Below are 14,196 nucleotides of genomic sequence, written 5' to 3'. Positions count from 1 at the left end.
GCTGTGACGGTCCGCCTGTGAAATTACGACTTTGGCATTTGGACCACCAGGAACATGCTTCCTGATGGCATGACGGCTGTTGGGCTTGTAATCAGCCATGGCAGTGCTGAACTCAGTGCCGCCTGGCTGATTACAAGCCCTCTCTTCACAGCCTTTTCATGGTAGGGAGCCCTTCATGAAAAGGCTGGTGGATAGGTAGTGCAGGGGGCCACAGGGGGCCCTGCACTGTCTACGACCATGTTGTGGGCAGTGCAGGGGCCCCTCTGCCTAGTACCGTCAAATGTGCACTGTCTGCAATGCAAACAGTGAGCATTCTGAGGGTGCTGGTCTGACCCCTCTGTGCTATGAGATAGCACTCTGATCCTTTAAAGGTGCTGAGTGCTATCTCGTAGCACTGTTCCCACTGGTCAGACCCACGGGAATGCTTTATTTCAAGGTTTCTGTTGGTCAGCCAGTGCAGACTGGTGGAAATCTTGTAATAGGGTGGTGGGGACGTCCTCAGTGCGAGTTTGACGTTCCCGTGTTGGGCCCACCAAACTCTTAATGACCCCATTAGCCTGGTCTTCCCCTAAACATTTTGCTTTCTCTCCTCCTGGTTGCTTAAATTCATGTTGTTTTTGGTCTTAGACTATGTGCACTTTACCACTGATAACCGGTGCTGCTTCTACTACCAGTGCTTTCTACTCCAAATGTTGGCAATGTTGGTAATGTTGGTAATGTTGGCTTACACTCAATTGGAATATTTAATTTACTTATGAGTCCCTAATAAAATGGTAGCAGGTGTACCAAGTGGCTGTAAATTAAATACTATTAGTGAGCCTGCAGCACTTATTGTGCCACCCACTTAAGTGACCCTTTAAAGCACGTCTCAGAACTGGCATTGCAGCCTGTATACAATTTTAAACTGCCATTTCTACCTGACAAAATAAACTTTTTTGTCAGGCCTAAACCTCCCTTTTTAATACATATAAAAACTACTAAATTAGCCTTTGGTCACCTCAGACCCCTTAGAGCCTGGGCAAGAAGAAAGTAAATTCCAGAACCATCTGTAGGGAGAAAACTCAAGAAGTGTCTTCTACTTCAAAGCTGGCACTAGGTATAAAAATAGGGCCCTCAGACCCACTACTCAATTCACTCCTGGACCTGCAGAGGAGCTTTGTTGCTTGAGGCTTGCTTTATACTTCAGAGGATTGCTCTGCTGCTACTAAAAGACTGCCTGGTTGCTTAAAGCCTGTCTTGTACCCCAAGAGGACTGCCCTGTTACTTGAGGCCTACCTTGCTGCTTTATCCCAGGACTACCAGAGTGATTTCAATGGCTAGCTGGCTGACCTCCTTTTCTAAGCTGCAAGGACATAAAAGTTCCAAAACCCTTAAACCTGCACCTAGATGCTGCTGGAAGTGAGTCCTACCTTCCAAGTGGTGTCTCCCTAGTCCTGGACCCTTGGGAGTAGTGCTAAAGGTGCTCAAGCAACCAAAGATCAAAACGTGGAACTTACACATTTTTTTATCGAAAAGTGCACTGAGAACCGACAGGCGAGTGCGACCTACCTGCCAGCTAACCCACACAAGGTGCATTGCAGGTCAGCCTGATCTCACAGTAGCTCCTGCTACAATCTTCTCTACAGCAGCAAATCTTGTTCAGAGGTGCTTTTTCTTAAGGGAATGCAGCCTACTCGAGCCACCGTTGGCTAAAACCTGCAGTTTCGTCCTGCTGGAGAGTTTTGGCTTACAAATAGGGAAAAAAGTCTGAATGTAGATATCTTCACCACAACACCATCTAGCGGCTCCCTGATTACAAAGCCTCCTTATGTAACACTGCCATCTGCCTTGACTGCTAGATTTTACCTTCTCAGACATTTTTCCTCGGAAATTCTTTTAAGCTCAAAGGTAAGCAGAGACTGGGCCTAATACACCTCATGTATCCGAAAGGCCCTCTATCGCAGTCGGCCATAAGGTTTGACTTTGCCCTGGTCTTGCGTGACTAGATTCCTGCAGTTGCTACTGTTAGGCACTTTTTTGATCTGTTAGGCGCTAGTTTTTACTAAAAACGTTTAAAAAAATCATAAATCCGGTTCTACTGATTGGATTTTTGTCATTCTTGTGTCAAATTATTTATTACATTTTTGTATAAATTGGTGTGGGGCTTGTCTTGTGTTGTGTTTTTACTTTATTATTGTTTGAGTGCTGCATAAATACGTAATACCTTGCCTCAGCCCCCTCAACCAGGAACCCAATTTCTTACATCATCAATTCAAGTATGAAACAATGTTTTGATATATAATGGCCCTTACGTCGTAAAACTACAAGGTGTTGTAGCATTCCTTGAATACTGAAATGTCAAATGCATAGCATTTCAATACTGTGAAATATGAGTTTGATTCCCCAACCTTACATGATCCTGTAACAATGAAAAGATTAATTAATTTCCTTCCTAAATTGTGGGCAATGACATTTCCTATTTGAATGCTTGCAGTAGTTGTTTCTCATGCCTGTCTGAATATTTAAGTCAGCCATCTGAATTTCTAAATGTTTATTACTACCTCAAACTAAACCTGTAGTTGGGTCAAACATATTGGTCCTCATTTAGCTCAATGATTATAGTTTATCTGCATTTGTAGAGAGCGCTGTTTTATGCACTTGCATTAAGTATCGCAAATGTTTAGCATATTTTAGCGTACTCTATGTATTTTTACATTTGTGCTGATCCATTATGTGGAGTACACTTCAGTGATACGGTCAAAAACGTGTTATTTACTTATAACTGTGATCAAAATTTGGCATATTTACTTTTCTTTTGTTGTGTCATGTTTTGTGCAGATTCATAAAGGATGGGTTACGTTAGAGGGAATGGGGAGGGGACAAATAGTTTTCAGGTGTGAATAACTGTGATACAGTTTAATGAATCATGAGGAGATTTGGAAATCTCGTAGAAGGTTAAACCCGGGGTTAGAATTTCAGATTTTATGCTGATCCACCAAGTAGTTGCACAGCTAAAGAGGAGGTTTGTGAAAATCTGTGACTGGCTAAGAGTAACAACCAAACACATTTCAAGCTATCCTTTCAGGGGTACTATTAGAGGGGGTCAGAAAAGTATTCAGTTGGCCATAGGTTTGGTCTATTTAATGAACCTGCGTGAAATTTGCAGTCTGCTAGCAAGTTAAGCCAACTTAAAGGGGAGCCATAACATCTATGGTGCACTGCCTACCTTGGGGAGCCAAGCAGGAGTTGGCCCCTTTTATAAATTTATCTATCAATTTATTACTATTTATCATTGATTTATTATATACAAATTTGTAAACAATTGTAATTGATTTAATTTTGGGGTCCTCGTTGCACCTCTAAGAATTTGGGAACTGGGACCCAACTCTCAGGTTCCACTAAGGTACGAAAGGAGTTTGGGAACCTGAGAACTTCTCTCAGATGTTCATAAATCCTGGCCCAGCATCCAGAAAAACCACAGCAAAACTTCATTTTTCAAGCTTTTATTCAACAAATGGTTGGTCAGGAGATGTTAGATCAGGGGATGCTCTCACTGTCCTCTTTTTGCTCTTTTTTCTCACAGTACACAGAGACCAAACATAATGCCCTGCAGTGTTGGTTGCAGCAGAGAGTTTTCTGTTTTGGAAAGCCAGTCAGAGCCTTTGGGTCTGTGAACACATCTTTGAGATTGGGAAACTAAAATTAATCTCTGAAGTAAAAAAATCTTCATTCCATAGTGTCTTTATTCTTTAAATTTGTTCCACCAACAGTCCACGAATTAGTTTTCCAGGATATGTAGTGGACTATCCACCAAGATATCCCTAACTTTTAACCCTTTCAAGTGTTTTCTACAGGGCAGAGCAAAGATTCCTATTGGAGTTCAAATGGGAAATGTAGCCCCACCCCCAACCTTTTCTAATATCTAAGGTAAAAACATTTTTATTACGCATTAATAAGCATTAAAAGTGGTATATATGGTACATTACAAGCATTTTAAATATATTTTAATCACAATTAATGTTAATGTATAAGATTGAAGAAGGTTCCTGAAAAGTTATAGATATGTTTTATTATTTAGATTTCTTTTAACATTAAATAATATTTATTTATATTTTTAACTATTCTAAATAGTTTAATTTAAAGTTAATTCATATTGGTTTTTATTTTAAGTCCTCACCTCTGTTATTTTCTATAGGAGTGTGTTGCAGTACCTGTGGTTGGCCATTTGTGGTTCTGGACCTACTACAACTGTGAGCTGGAATAATTTACTATGGTTTTGGATTACATATTAACTAAACCTCTCCTTAACCCTCCCTAAACCTCTCCTTACTTATCCCAAAACACCTCTCATTTAGTGGTAAGTATGCCCCATTTTCCCAACCCCACCTTGCCCCTTCTACATTTACCACTAAGTAGTAAACTTACATGTGTGAGGATATCCCCATTGAAAACGTAGGAGAGGTGAAGATTTACATTTTTAGCTATGTGAATAGCATTTTGTAGTACTTTAGTAGTACTACTGTAGTGCTACTGAAATTACTACTGAATGCAGTTTGTGAACTGGCCCCTCTACACTTTGATGTCGAAATTTTATTTCCTGAAACAGGGTATTAGTATATTCACTATATATCCACCAACACTCCACTTTACAAGCAGAACAACAACCTTAACTTTCATCACTCTGTATTGTCTGTAAAAGATGACATAGGGGGTTATTATGACCCTGGCGGTCACTAGACCGCCAGGATCATGGGCGCGGTTGAACCGCCACCAAAGTGACGGTCCGACGACGACATTATGACCATTGCGGAGCGGCCACGGTCAAACCGCCTATATGACCAGGCTGCCGTCAGCCTGCAGCCTTTGCGGTCCCAGCGGTTGTAACCCAGCCCAGGAAGACCCACTCAGAATGCAGATGTGTGCAGGTGTGATTGAGCATCCTGTGTTTGGGGTTGTCTGAGTGAAATGCACAAGGGAGCTGTCAACTAACCTGGCCAGACATGGATTGTAAGTCACAGAAGGATTTATGTGCAGAGAAATGCTCACTTTCTAAAAGTAGCATTTCTAAAATAGTAATATAAAATCCAACCTCACCAGTCAGCAGGATTTTGTATTACCATTCGGGCCATACTAAATTTGACCTGGTTACTCCTTTGAGATCAGAATCTACCCCTCAAACAGTATATGAGGGTAGCCCTAATGCTATCCTATGAAAGGAGCAGGCCTCACCGCAGTGTAAAACAAATTTAGGAGTTGTACACTAACAGGACATGTAAACCACACAGGTACATTTCCTGCCTTTTCTCTACATAGCACCCTGCCCTATGGGTTACCCAGGGCCTACCTTAGGGGGGACTTATATGTAGAAAAAGGGGAGTTTATGGCTTTTCACAAATACTTTCAAATGCCAAGTTGAATTGGCAGTGATACTGCAAACACAGGCCTTGAAATGGCTGGCCTGAGACATGGTTAAGGGGCTACTTGTGTGGGTGGCACAATCAGTGCCGCAGGCCCACTAGTAGCATTTAATCTACAGGCCCTGGGCACATGTAGTGTACTTTACTAGGGAGTTATAAGTAAATTAAATAAGCCAATTGGGTATGAGCTAATGTCACCATGTTTTAAAGGAGAGAGCATATGCACTTTAGCACTGGTTAGCAGGGGTAAAGTGCGCAGAGTCCTAAAACCAGCAAAAACAGTGTTGAAAAGTGGATGGAGGCAGACAAAAAGTTGAGGGTGACCACCCTAAGGCTGTCAGGTCTAACAACAGTGTAGACATTTTAAGTAAAATATATTTCTAGTAATATAATCCTATTATCCTACATGTGACAGCAATAAAATGTAAAGTTAAATTTCTAACAACATTGTAGCATTCAGTGTAAATATAAAAAGTACTTATTTGCCTTGCATTTTCTCTCACCACAATGTTGTTAGCCTAACAGCCAATCACAGCCACGTTGAATACATAAAAAACATCAAGCAGAAACAAACTCAGAACTTTCATCATGCCACTGAATGTGTTTGTGGGTGTGCCACTTATTAAGAGAATGAATGATCTGAGGAGGAAGAGGAGACGAGATGAGATGATTTTGAGGCAAACAAGTAACATCTTTGGGATGTCCAGTAAAGGAGTGCTTTCCAGATTCAATTTCCACCTGATATCATCTTGGACATGGTTTCTGAGTTGGATCAGGATCTTGATTCTGCTACATACTGCTCCCAGGCCACCCCAGCCTATTTAAATGTCTTAGCAGCTCTACATTCCATTGCTAGTGGATCCTTTAAGAGGGTGTCCAGTAGTATTGTTGGCATTTTACAGGCAAGTCAGCCCGATGCTTGCATCAAGTTCTGAAATGCATGAATAGGAGAGTGCCTCTTTAAATAGCCAAGCCACGTGCACTGGCTGGAAGTCAAAGGGTTACTAGGGGTTTTGACCTCATTTCCTAATTCCCACATGTGCTAGGTGCAATTGTTTACACCCTTGTGGCGCTTCTGCCACCTCACCACACTGCACACAGTTTCAGCAACAAACACCACTGGTACTCCAGCAACATGCAGGCTGTGTGTGATGACAGTAGCTGCTCCACCGATGTGTATGCTATGTTCCCTGGCAGTACACCCAACAATCTTACTATTCTGCAGATCATCTATTGCATGTTGCTTGTAGTGGGAGAATTTGGAAAAATATGGATTCTGGGTAAGTACTCACTCATCATATAGGTCCAATATGTATAAATGTTGGTTATGTGCCAACAAGCAAACCAAATTACCAATACTCGAACCACATACTTGACCATATCTGTCAATTTATCTAGCTTGCCATACATAATGTACTGTACAGACACAAGAGGGCTGTTTACAATACTTAATTATTTCCCCCTTCAGGTTATGCAGCGTGTCACATCATCCTCATTTCCTCACACTGTGCAGATGTGCAACCACTGTATCTCAGCAGAGGCACAATAAGGCACACCTTCCTACACAAGCCATCATGGAGTGCACTTTTGGTATCTTGAAGTCATGATTCAGCTGTCTTGACAGTACAGCGGGGTGCTGCTGTGCTCCCCAAAAGTTTTGTGTAAGATAATAGTGGCCTGTTGGGTCTTGCACAAAGTTCCAATGCATCAATGCTTACGCATACCCCTGAACTCTCACCAGTGTCAAAACCCAGGGAGCCAAGGTGCCGTCCGAACCAGAGGGCAGGGTATGGAGGTGCCTGACCAGCTAGTTGACACTTTTTTGTCTTGAGCTACCAGTTATGTTATGGCCTTTATGTGGTTTCACAGTCTGTAGTCAATAATGATTGGTGGATATTTAACCATCTGTCCATAAAATTCATCCTGAGACTACCCTGTAAGCCTTCAACGATTTATCTAACCAAAAGCTGTTAGCAATAGTTAAATGCTAGGCCTTGCAAAACATCTGTTGGACATGTTTGCAGTATGTCAAGACCACAGAGTAACAAACTCCATTTCCCTTGAGGAGTAAAGGTTTCTCCACTTTTAAGATGTCCTCCAGCCCAATGTCCATCTCTAGTATTCTCACACATACAAATAATTTATTTTATTTTATTTTTGCAATTTTATATAGCGTGGAAATGGCCCAGGAACATCAGAGTGTTTTACAACACACAGGATACAGGGTTACAGCGGGTTACACCAATAGTAGATAAACTCAGGCATTTACATCAGTGTATGTGTGCAGGAGTTCCCACAAAAGGCAGTTAGAACAGTAGGGCAGACAACATGAACAGTTAAACAAAGGCAGATCAGGGCGCAGCGGACAAAGTAAATAAGTCTGGTCAGGGGTAAATAAGTCTGGTCAGGGGTAAATTAAGTAAGATGTCTGTCAAATAGGAGGGGCTTGAAGTCCTTTTTGAAGGTTGCTAGGAAGGTGGTAAGACGGAGTGAGGGAGGCAGAAAGTTCCAGATTCTAGTAGCACTACCAGAGAAGGACTGGTTCATGTATCATTCTTGCCCGAAGGTGGGGGGTCCCAAGAACAGGGATTGGCAATTTATGGAACTCCTATTTGTTCTGGAGATTTTGAGCTTCTCATTCAGATAGGAGGGTCAGGAGGAGTGCAGCGCTCTGTGGGTAATACAAGTAAATTTGAATTGGGGCCGAGCTTCAATGGGGAGCTATTGGAGGGTTATCAGGGCAGGAAAAATGTGGTCAAATTTCTTGAGACCTAAGACGAAGCTTGCTGCAGCATGGAGTCTTGATCTCAGTGGGCCTAGGTGAATTTTGGGAATGCCTGAGACCAGGGCAATTCTATAGTCTAGTCTAGATAGACCGAACCACTGTTTTGAGGTCTCGTTCCAGAATCAATTGTCTGATGCTCCAAAGCTGCCTAAACTGGTGATATGCACTGTTGGCCATGGCTGCTATGTGGCTGTGAAGATTGAGATGATTATCAAGGGTGATGCTGAGTGATCTGGCACTCATGACATTGGCCGGACAGTCTTTAAAGGCAGGAAAGTTGGCCCTTCATTCTTGTACTGGCGTTTTTGCTTTCGAGAGTGAGATCCAAAGAAAATCTGTTTTAGTAGGGTTGATTTTTAAAATGGTGGTTGGACATCTAGTTTTGAATCTTTAAGAGTGTATATGAAAGCAGGGCAACGTCCTCTGGGGATAATATTTTCAAGTAAATTTGGGTATCATTGCCAGAGAGATAGAAGAGAATACCCGAGTTTCTGAGCTTCTAATATAGTGGTTCTAGGTAGAGGTTGAAGAGGGCTGGGAAGAGGATCGAACCTTGAGGGACACCTTGGTGAATGCTGACTGGTCTCTAGAATACGTTGCCCATTTTCACAATTTGGTAATGGTTGGGTAGGTAAGAGTTGAACCAGTTGAAGACAGTGCCTCCACATCCCATACGTAGTTCAAGAATACAAAGGAAGTCATGATGGTTGACAGTGGCGAATGTGGAGGATAAATCCAGAAGGACCAGGAGTCAGGAGTTGCCGGAGTCTAGGATTCTAAGGCACTCATTGAATATTTGGAGGATCGCAGTTTCTGTACTGTGGCCCTGGTGGAAACCTGATTGGGGAGTGTCTAGGAGGTTGTTTGGTTGTTAGATGTGTGAGGCTGGTTGGGTACTATGCAACTTTCAATGACTTTGCCTAAAAATGGGAGAGTGGAGACTGGGCTGTAGTTGTTCGGGTTCTCTCTATCAAGAGGTTGTGTTTTTAAAAGCGGAGTGATTTGACTCATTTTTAGTCGTTCATGAAAAATGCCTTGTTTGAGAGAGGAACTGACCATGGTGGTCCAAATGGGGAGTAGGTGTGGGACAAGAGATTTGCTGATAGAGCCTGGTATAGCAACCTGATGATTTTGAGGGTTTCACTTTTGAGATAGTTCGTTGTAGGTCCTGTTTGTAAATTGGACAGAAAGATGGCCATGATTGTAGTGCCTTGATGGTAGAGACTCAACCTCTTCAAGGGAGCCCTTTTGATGGGAAGCAATATCTCTAACTTTTTTATCAAAGAAATCAATTAAGTTGTTGCAACAGGTCATGGAGGGTGTAGGAGCTGAAGTGATTGAGGGCTTAGTAAACTGTGCAATAATCTCGAACAGGCGCTTCGGTCTATTGTTTGCAGAATTCGCGAACAATAAGTAACGTACATAATTAAATAAATAAATACGTCACTCCTGCCTAGGGTGTGAATAATTAACAATTTGCTGACAAGCCAAATAAACATATATGTTATTCTGTGATTGTGGCCAAATCCATGCATGGATACATGGGAACACCCCTGGTCCACCCCTGTAAGGGCTGAACGATGCAAGGCAAAGCAGTGCTATCTTTGTCAAATGATATTTAATTACGTTGGCATACAAAATGATGCATATAGGCCTCTGTCTGGCACTGTAACTAGCATTTTGTAATTGTGTTGGTTTGCAGTCTCAATGCAAGCACAACACAGATAACTAGTAAGTGTGGGTACAAATTGCTTCCCAGATTAGTTTCTATTCTCACATGGCACATTGAGCCTGATTCGCAAAGGTAAACTTGCACATGTGTAGGCTTACTAATTTTCTGTATTCTCCAGATCGCATCATACTAGTGAGTTTCGCACTGCTGTAACTATGCAGTTGGCGCTGACAACTCCGCACAAAACATAATAGGTGTGTCCTATCTATTTATGTGCAGAGTTTTCTGCCCTAGCTGCAGGGTCCTCTCAGCAGGGAACTTACTAGTACATTGTAGTTTTGTGAAAATTGAAAAAGAGTAGGCTAATAGAAATGGGTAAGTTTATCTTAGTAAATCAGGCCCAAAGGGCCTGATATTGATAATTAAGAGATGGTATCCTCTGTCACAGATGTGAATGATAAAGGGTCTATCATAATAGAAGTGCATAATATATATTGGCACTTGTAACACAGGGGACGGGATATCCATCACATTTGTGAACCAGCCCCATTGCTTTCAAGCAACACAAGAATTGACTGTTGTAGTTTACATAATGATCCAATCTGAGGTAAGTATATATGCAATGTAAATTTTTATCATATGAGGTAAGAAAATGTAAGGATCGTTGTCCTCTTTTGAAGAGACAGTGTGAGTTGTAATGGGAATAAAATTGTTTTTTATTAGAAATGTTGGATCATAAAGTCACATTACACAACATGTTAAGAAGGTGTCTAATCTAATAAACCATTTTTATGTATACTTTAATCTTTTCTGAGGTTGTAGGTAAGTGAACTTACCAGTGCCTATCATCCGCCCACTGTGTTGTTCCTGACAGGTTCAGAAATTAGTACGAGGAGCAAAACCCACTCTTGCCCGAGATGCCAGCATCACATGACCTATAAGAATTTGAGTGCCTTTCTACCGATATACAGCATTTAACATGTCAAACAAACATACAATATTTTTTTCATAAGCAACTTTATTGTTTCAAAAGGTATAAAACAAGTTACATTGAAATCCTTCCATACAACACATGCCCAAACACCATCAAGCCCACCCAAGACAAATACAGTGCAGAGATCAGCAGATCTTACAGTCACATTGTATGTCCCCCTGACAGTCTCCTCGTAGTACTTCCAATTTCACATTCCAAGTCCATTTATCCCATACTTCATTATATTGGACCAGACAGCCCTGCGCCACATACACTGATTTCCCCTGCTGGGCGCACCAATCAATACCCCGCCTCCATTGGGCCAGCAAGGGTGTTTTCGTAAGTGTCCAACAATATCTCTTTTCACCACCAGCAGTGTCGTCCCCAAGAAGGTGCGATTGGCCTGGTTGTCCCCCAGTGAATAATGATGTTTGCGGTCAGAAATGAAAGCATGTGATACCGGCTTCAGACATCGCTAAAGAGTGTGATGCCAATGATGTCCCACTTGCCAAATCCCTCTAGGGCAGCAACCTCCACAAGTCATTTGCCGTGCCACAGAGGGATCTGTTGAGTAAGTTTAGACCACCAGCCCGTGGAGCACTGAGCAGCCCTCCATCCTCTAAACACTGATCGGGCACCTCCTGGACGTTGTTAGAAAGTGGTGCCCCAAAGATCAACGCCAGAATACGAGGGAACCCTAGGGTAAGGAGTTCAATTTGATATGCAAGATCTGACCACCCACCCCCAAACCAGTTGTCGATCACTAACAGTTGGGAGGCTAGGAAATAAAAATATAGGTTCGACATCCCCAGGCTTCCCTCGTAGGTGCCCCGCTAGCAGGTAAAAAATGCCAACTGGGCGCATGAGTTGTGCCGTAAAAATTGCTTCACAACTGATTCCATCTCATTAAACCAATGCCTCGAAATCGTGTGGGGGTAGTTTTGGCAGAGGTAGAGGAATCGTGGCAATATCATCATTTCATATAGGGCGATCCTATCCATGACATTAAGTGAACATGCCTGCCACCTGTGAAGGTCCTCCTCAATCCTGCGAGTCAGAGGTGTGATGTTAAGTGTCCACGCCAACCCGGACTCCAGTGCAACAGTGATGCCCAGATCCAGATGCACCAGATGGGGATATTGTGCTGCCAGCAATGCCTTGCCGGGTACAGTGGAACTAGTACAGATTACAGATGTCTCTGCAAAGTGGTTCCGGAGCTGCAAGCCTCCGGGACCATTGCTGGCTGCGTTGGCCAGGTACAGAAAGATGTCATCCACATATAATGCAATATAGTCTTTGCGCCTAGTGGGCCAGACCCACCCCTGTCCCAGGGGGTCCACTCTCAGGATCCATGCCAGGGGCTCTATCGCTAACGCGAAGTGAAGAAGAGACAGGGGGCAACAGTGACAAGTCATATGCCTGATGGAGAAGATGGCTGACATTGCACTCTTGGATCTGCGCTGACAGATTAGAGTAGAGAATTCACACCAGGCTATGATACTTGTGACCTATCCTATCCTATAACATCACATAGGACAATTAGGACCAGTCGACCGTATCATACAAATGGCTTCTCAAAATCTATGAGGAGCAACACCAAATTGGGGGGGGGGGAGTTTGGGTGCAGGAGCTAACGATAAGCCAATGTCATGTGCAGGCATCTGAGGCGTGTCTGGGTGGATTGAAGATTGAAGCACCTTGTGCAGGCGGTGAGTCAGAATGATGGAGAAAATCCTTATTTCAGTGGTCAGAAGCAATATGGGACGGTAGGCCGCACGTAAGACCGAGGGGGCCATGGCTTTGTAAGAACCACCACCGTGGCTAATTCCAGCTCAGGGGGAAATGCACCCTTCTGTGCTACTTCTGCATATAGGTTCATCAGGCGTGGAGCCAGATGTTCCCTGTATTTACTATATTATTCAGCCGGGTACCTGTTCGTGCCCGGTGTTTTACCAGCTGCCAGCGCTGCGACTGCCACTTTGTTCTCCTCCAAGGTTATAGCTTTATCAAGGTCTTGCCTTTCGGCAACAGAGAGGCGTGGAAGTGACATCTTGTCAGAAAGTGGGGCTGCCTGCTCTGCCGAAGGGTGCGGGTGTTCCGCATAGAGCTTCGCATGATAAGCAGCAAAGGCTTGGGCAACCTCTGGGGAAGTACTGCGTGATTGGCCTGTCTCATCAGTGATCTCTGGAATAACCCTATTGGCCAAAGGTCGGGACGCCAACCAGTACAATAGCTTCCAATTTTTATCCCCCAGCCATAAACCCGTGCAGATGAGGCTCGCCACATGTGTTTCACTGTTTCACGGTAGAGGTGGCAAATCGATTCCCAAAGTGACAGGAGCTGCCTAGTGATGGTGTCATGAGTAGTGGGGGAGAGTTGTGCCTCTAGGCATAGAGTCTGGGCTTCAAGGCTCGTGATGTGATGGTGTCTGGCGCCTTCCGTCACAGAGAGGAGGCTGCGGGCCTGCCCCTCAGTGTGGCCTTGCAGGCAGCCCACAGAGAGCCGGGAGATGGCAGTGACCTGACATTGGTCTGGAAGTAATGTTTGAGTTCCTAACCCAGGGCCTGAACAAAGGACCTGTCTTGGAGGTGCCATGGATTTAAATGACACATTGGGCACTGAGCTGCCTGACTTACCCACACGCAACAGTAATGGGGCATGGTCAGTGTTAGAAATGGGACCTCTGGTTGGCAGTCAGTTTGCACTCTGCCCAAGCAGGGAACCTCACTTTAGTCAGGGTAAGGGAGTTACACTCCTAAGACAACCCCTGCTTACCCCCGTGATAGCTTGGCACAAACAGTTAGGCTTATCTCAAAGGCAATGTGCAAAGTATTTGTACCAACACACACAGTAATACAGAGAAAACACTACAAAATGGACACCACACCAGTCTAGAAAAATAGGCAATATTTATCTGTTGGAAAATGGGTTATTGGTAATGGCAGGTAAGTACCTACACTTAGCAACAGGCCACTAACCTCCACTTAGGTCCAGTAAGGTCTCAATAAATTAAACCCCGCTCAACCCTTGGTAGCTTGGCAACGAGCGACAAAGCTTAACTTAGGAGACAAAGTGTAAATCATTTAAAAATAATAAAACAGTAAAACAGTAAAACACAAAACACAATAAAAATCCAAAACCAATTTATAACAATAGATTATAGTTTTATCTTTCAAATGACACCAAAATGATTAAAATCAGATAAGGGAAACCGGATATATGAATTTTTAAAGAATTCATGCTTTTTAGTGCTTAGAAATGAATAGCGTCAATCTGGTCGCACCCCGACCGGGGCAAACTCAAAGTTTGAGGCCGACTGCGATGGAGCCCTGCTCGGCTACAACTCGTGTGAGGCCTTGGTCAAAAGGTT

The sequence above is a fragment of the Pleurodeles waltl genome, chromosome 5, assembly GCF_031143425.1.
Source record: "Pleurodeles waltl isolate 20211129_DDA chromosome 5, aPleWal1.hap1.20221129, whole genome shotgun sequence".
Lineage (NCBI taxonomy): Eukaryota > Metazoa > Chordata > Amphibia > Caudata > Salamandridae > Pleurodeles > Pleurodeles waltl.
The sequence above is the reverse complement of the archived record's forward strand: the minus strand, read 5'-3'. Positions refer to the sequence as shown.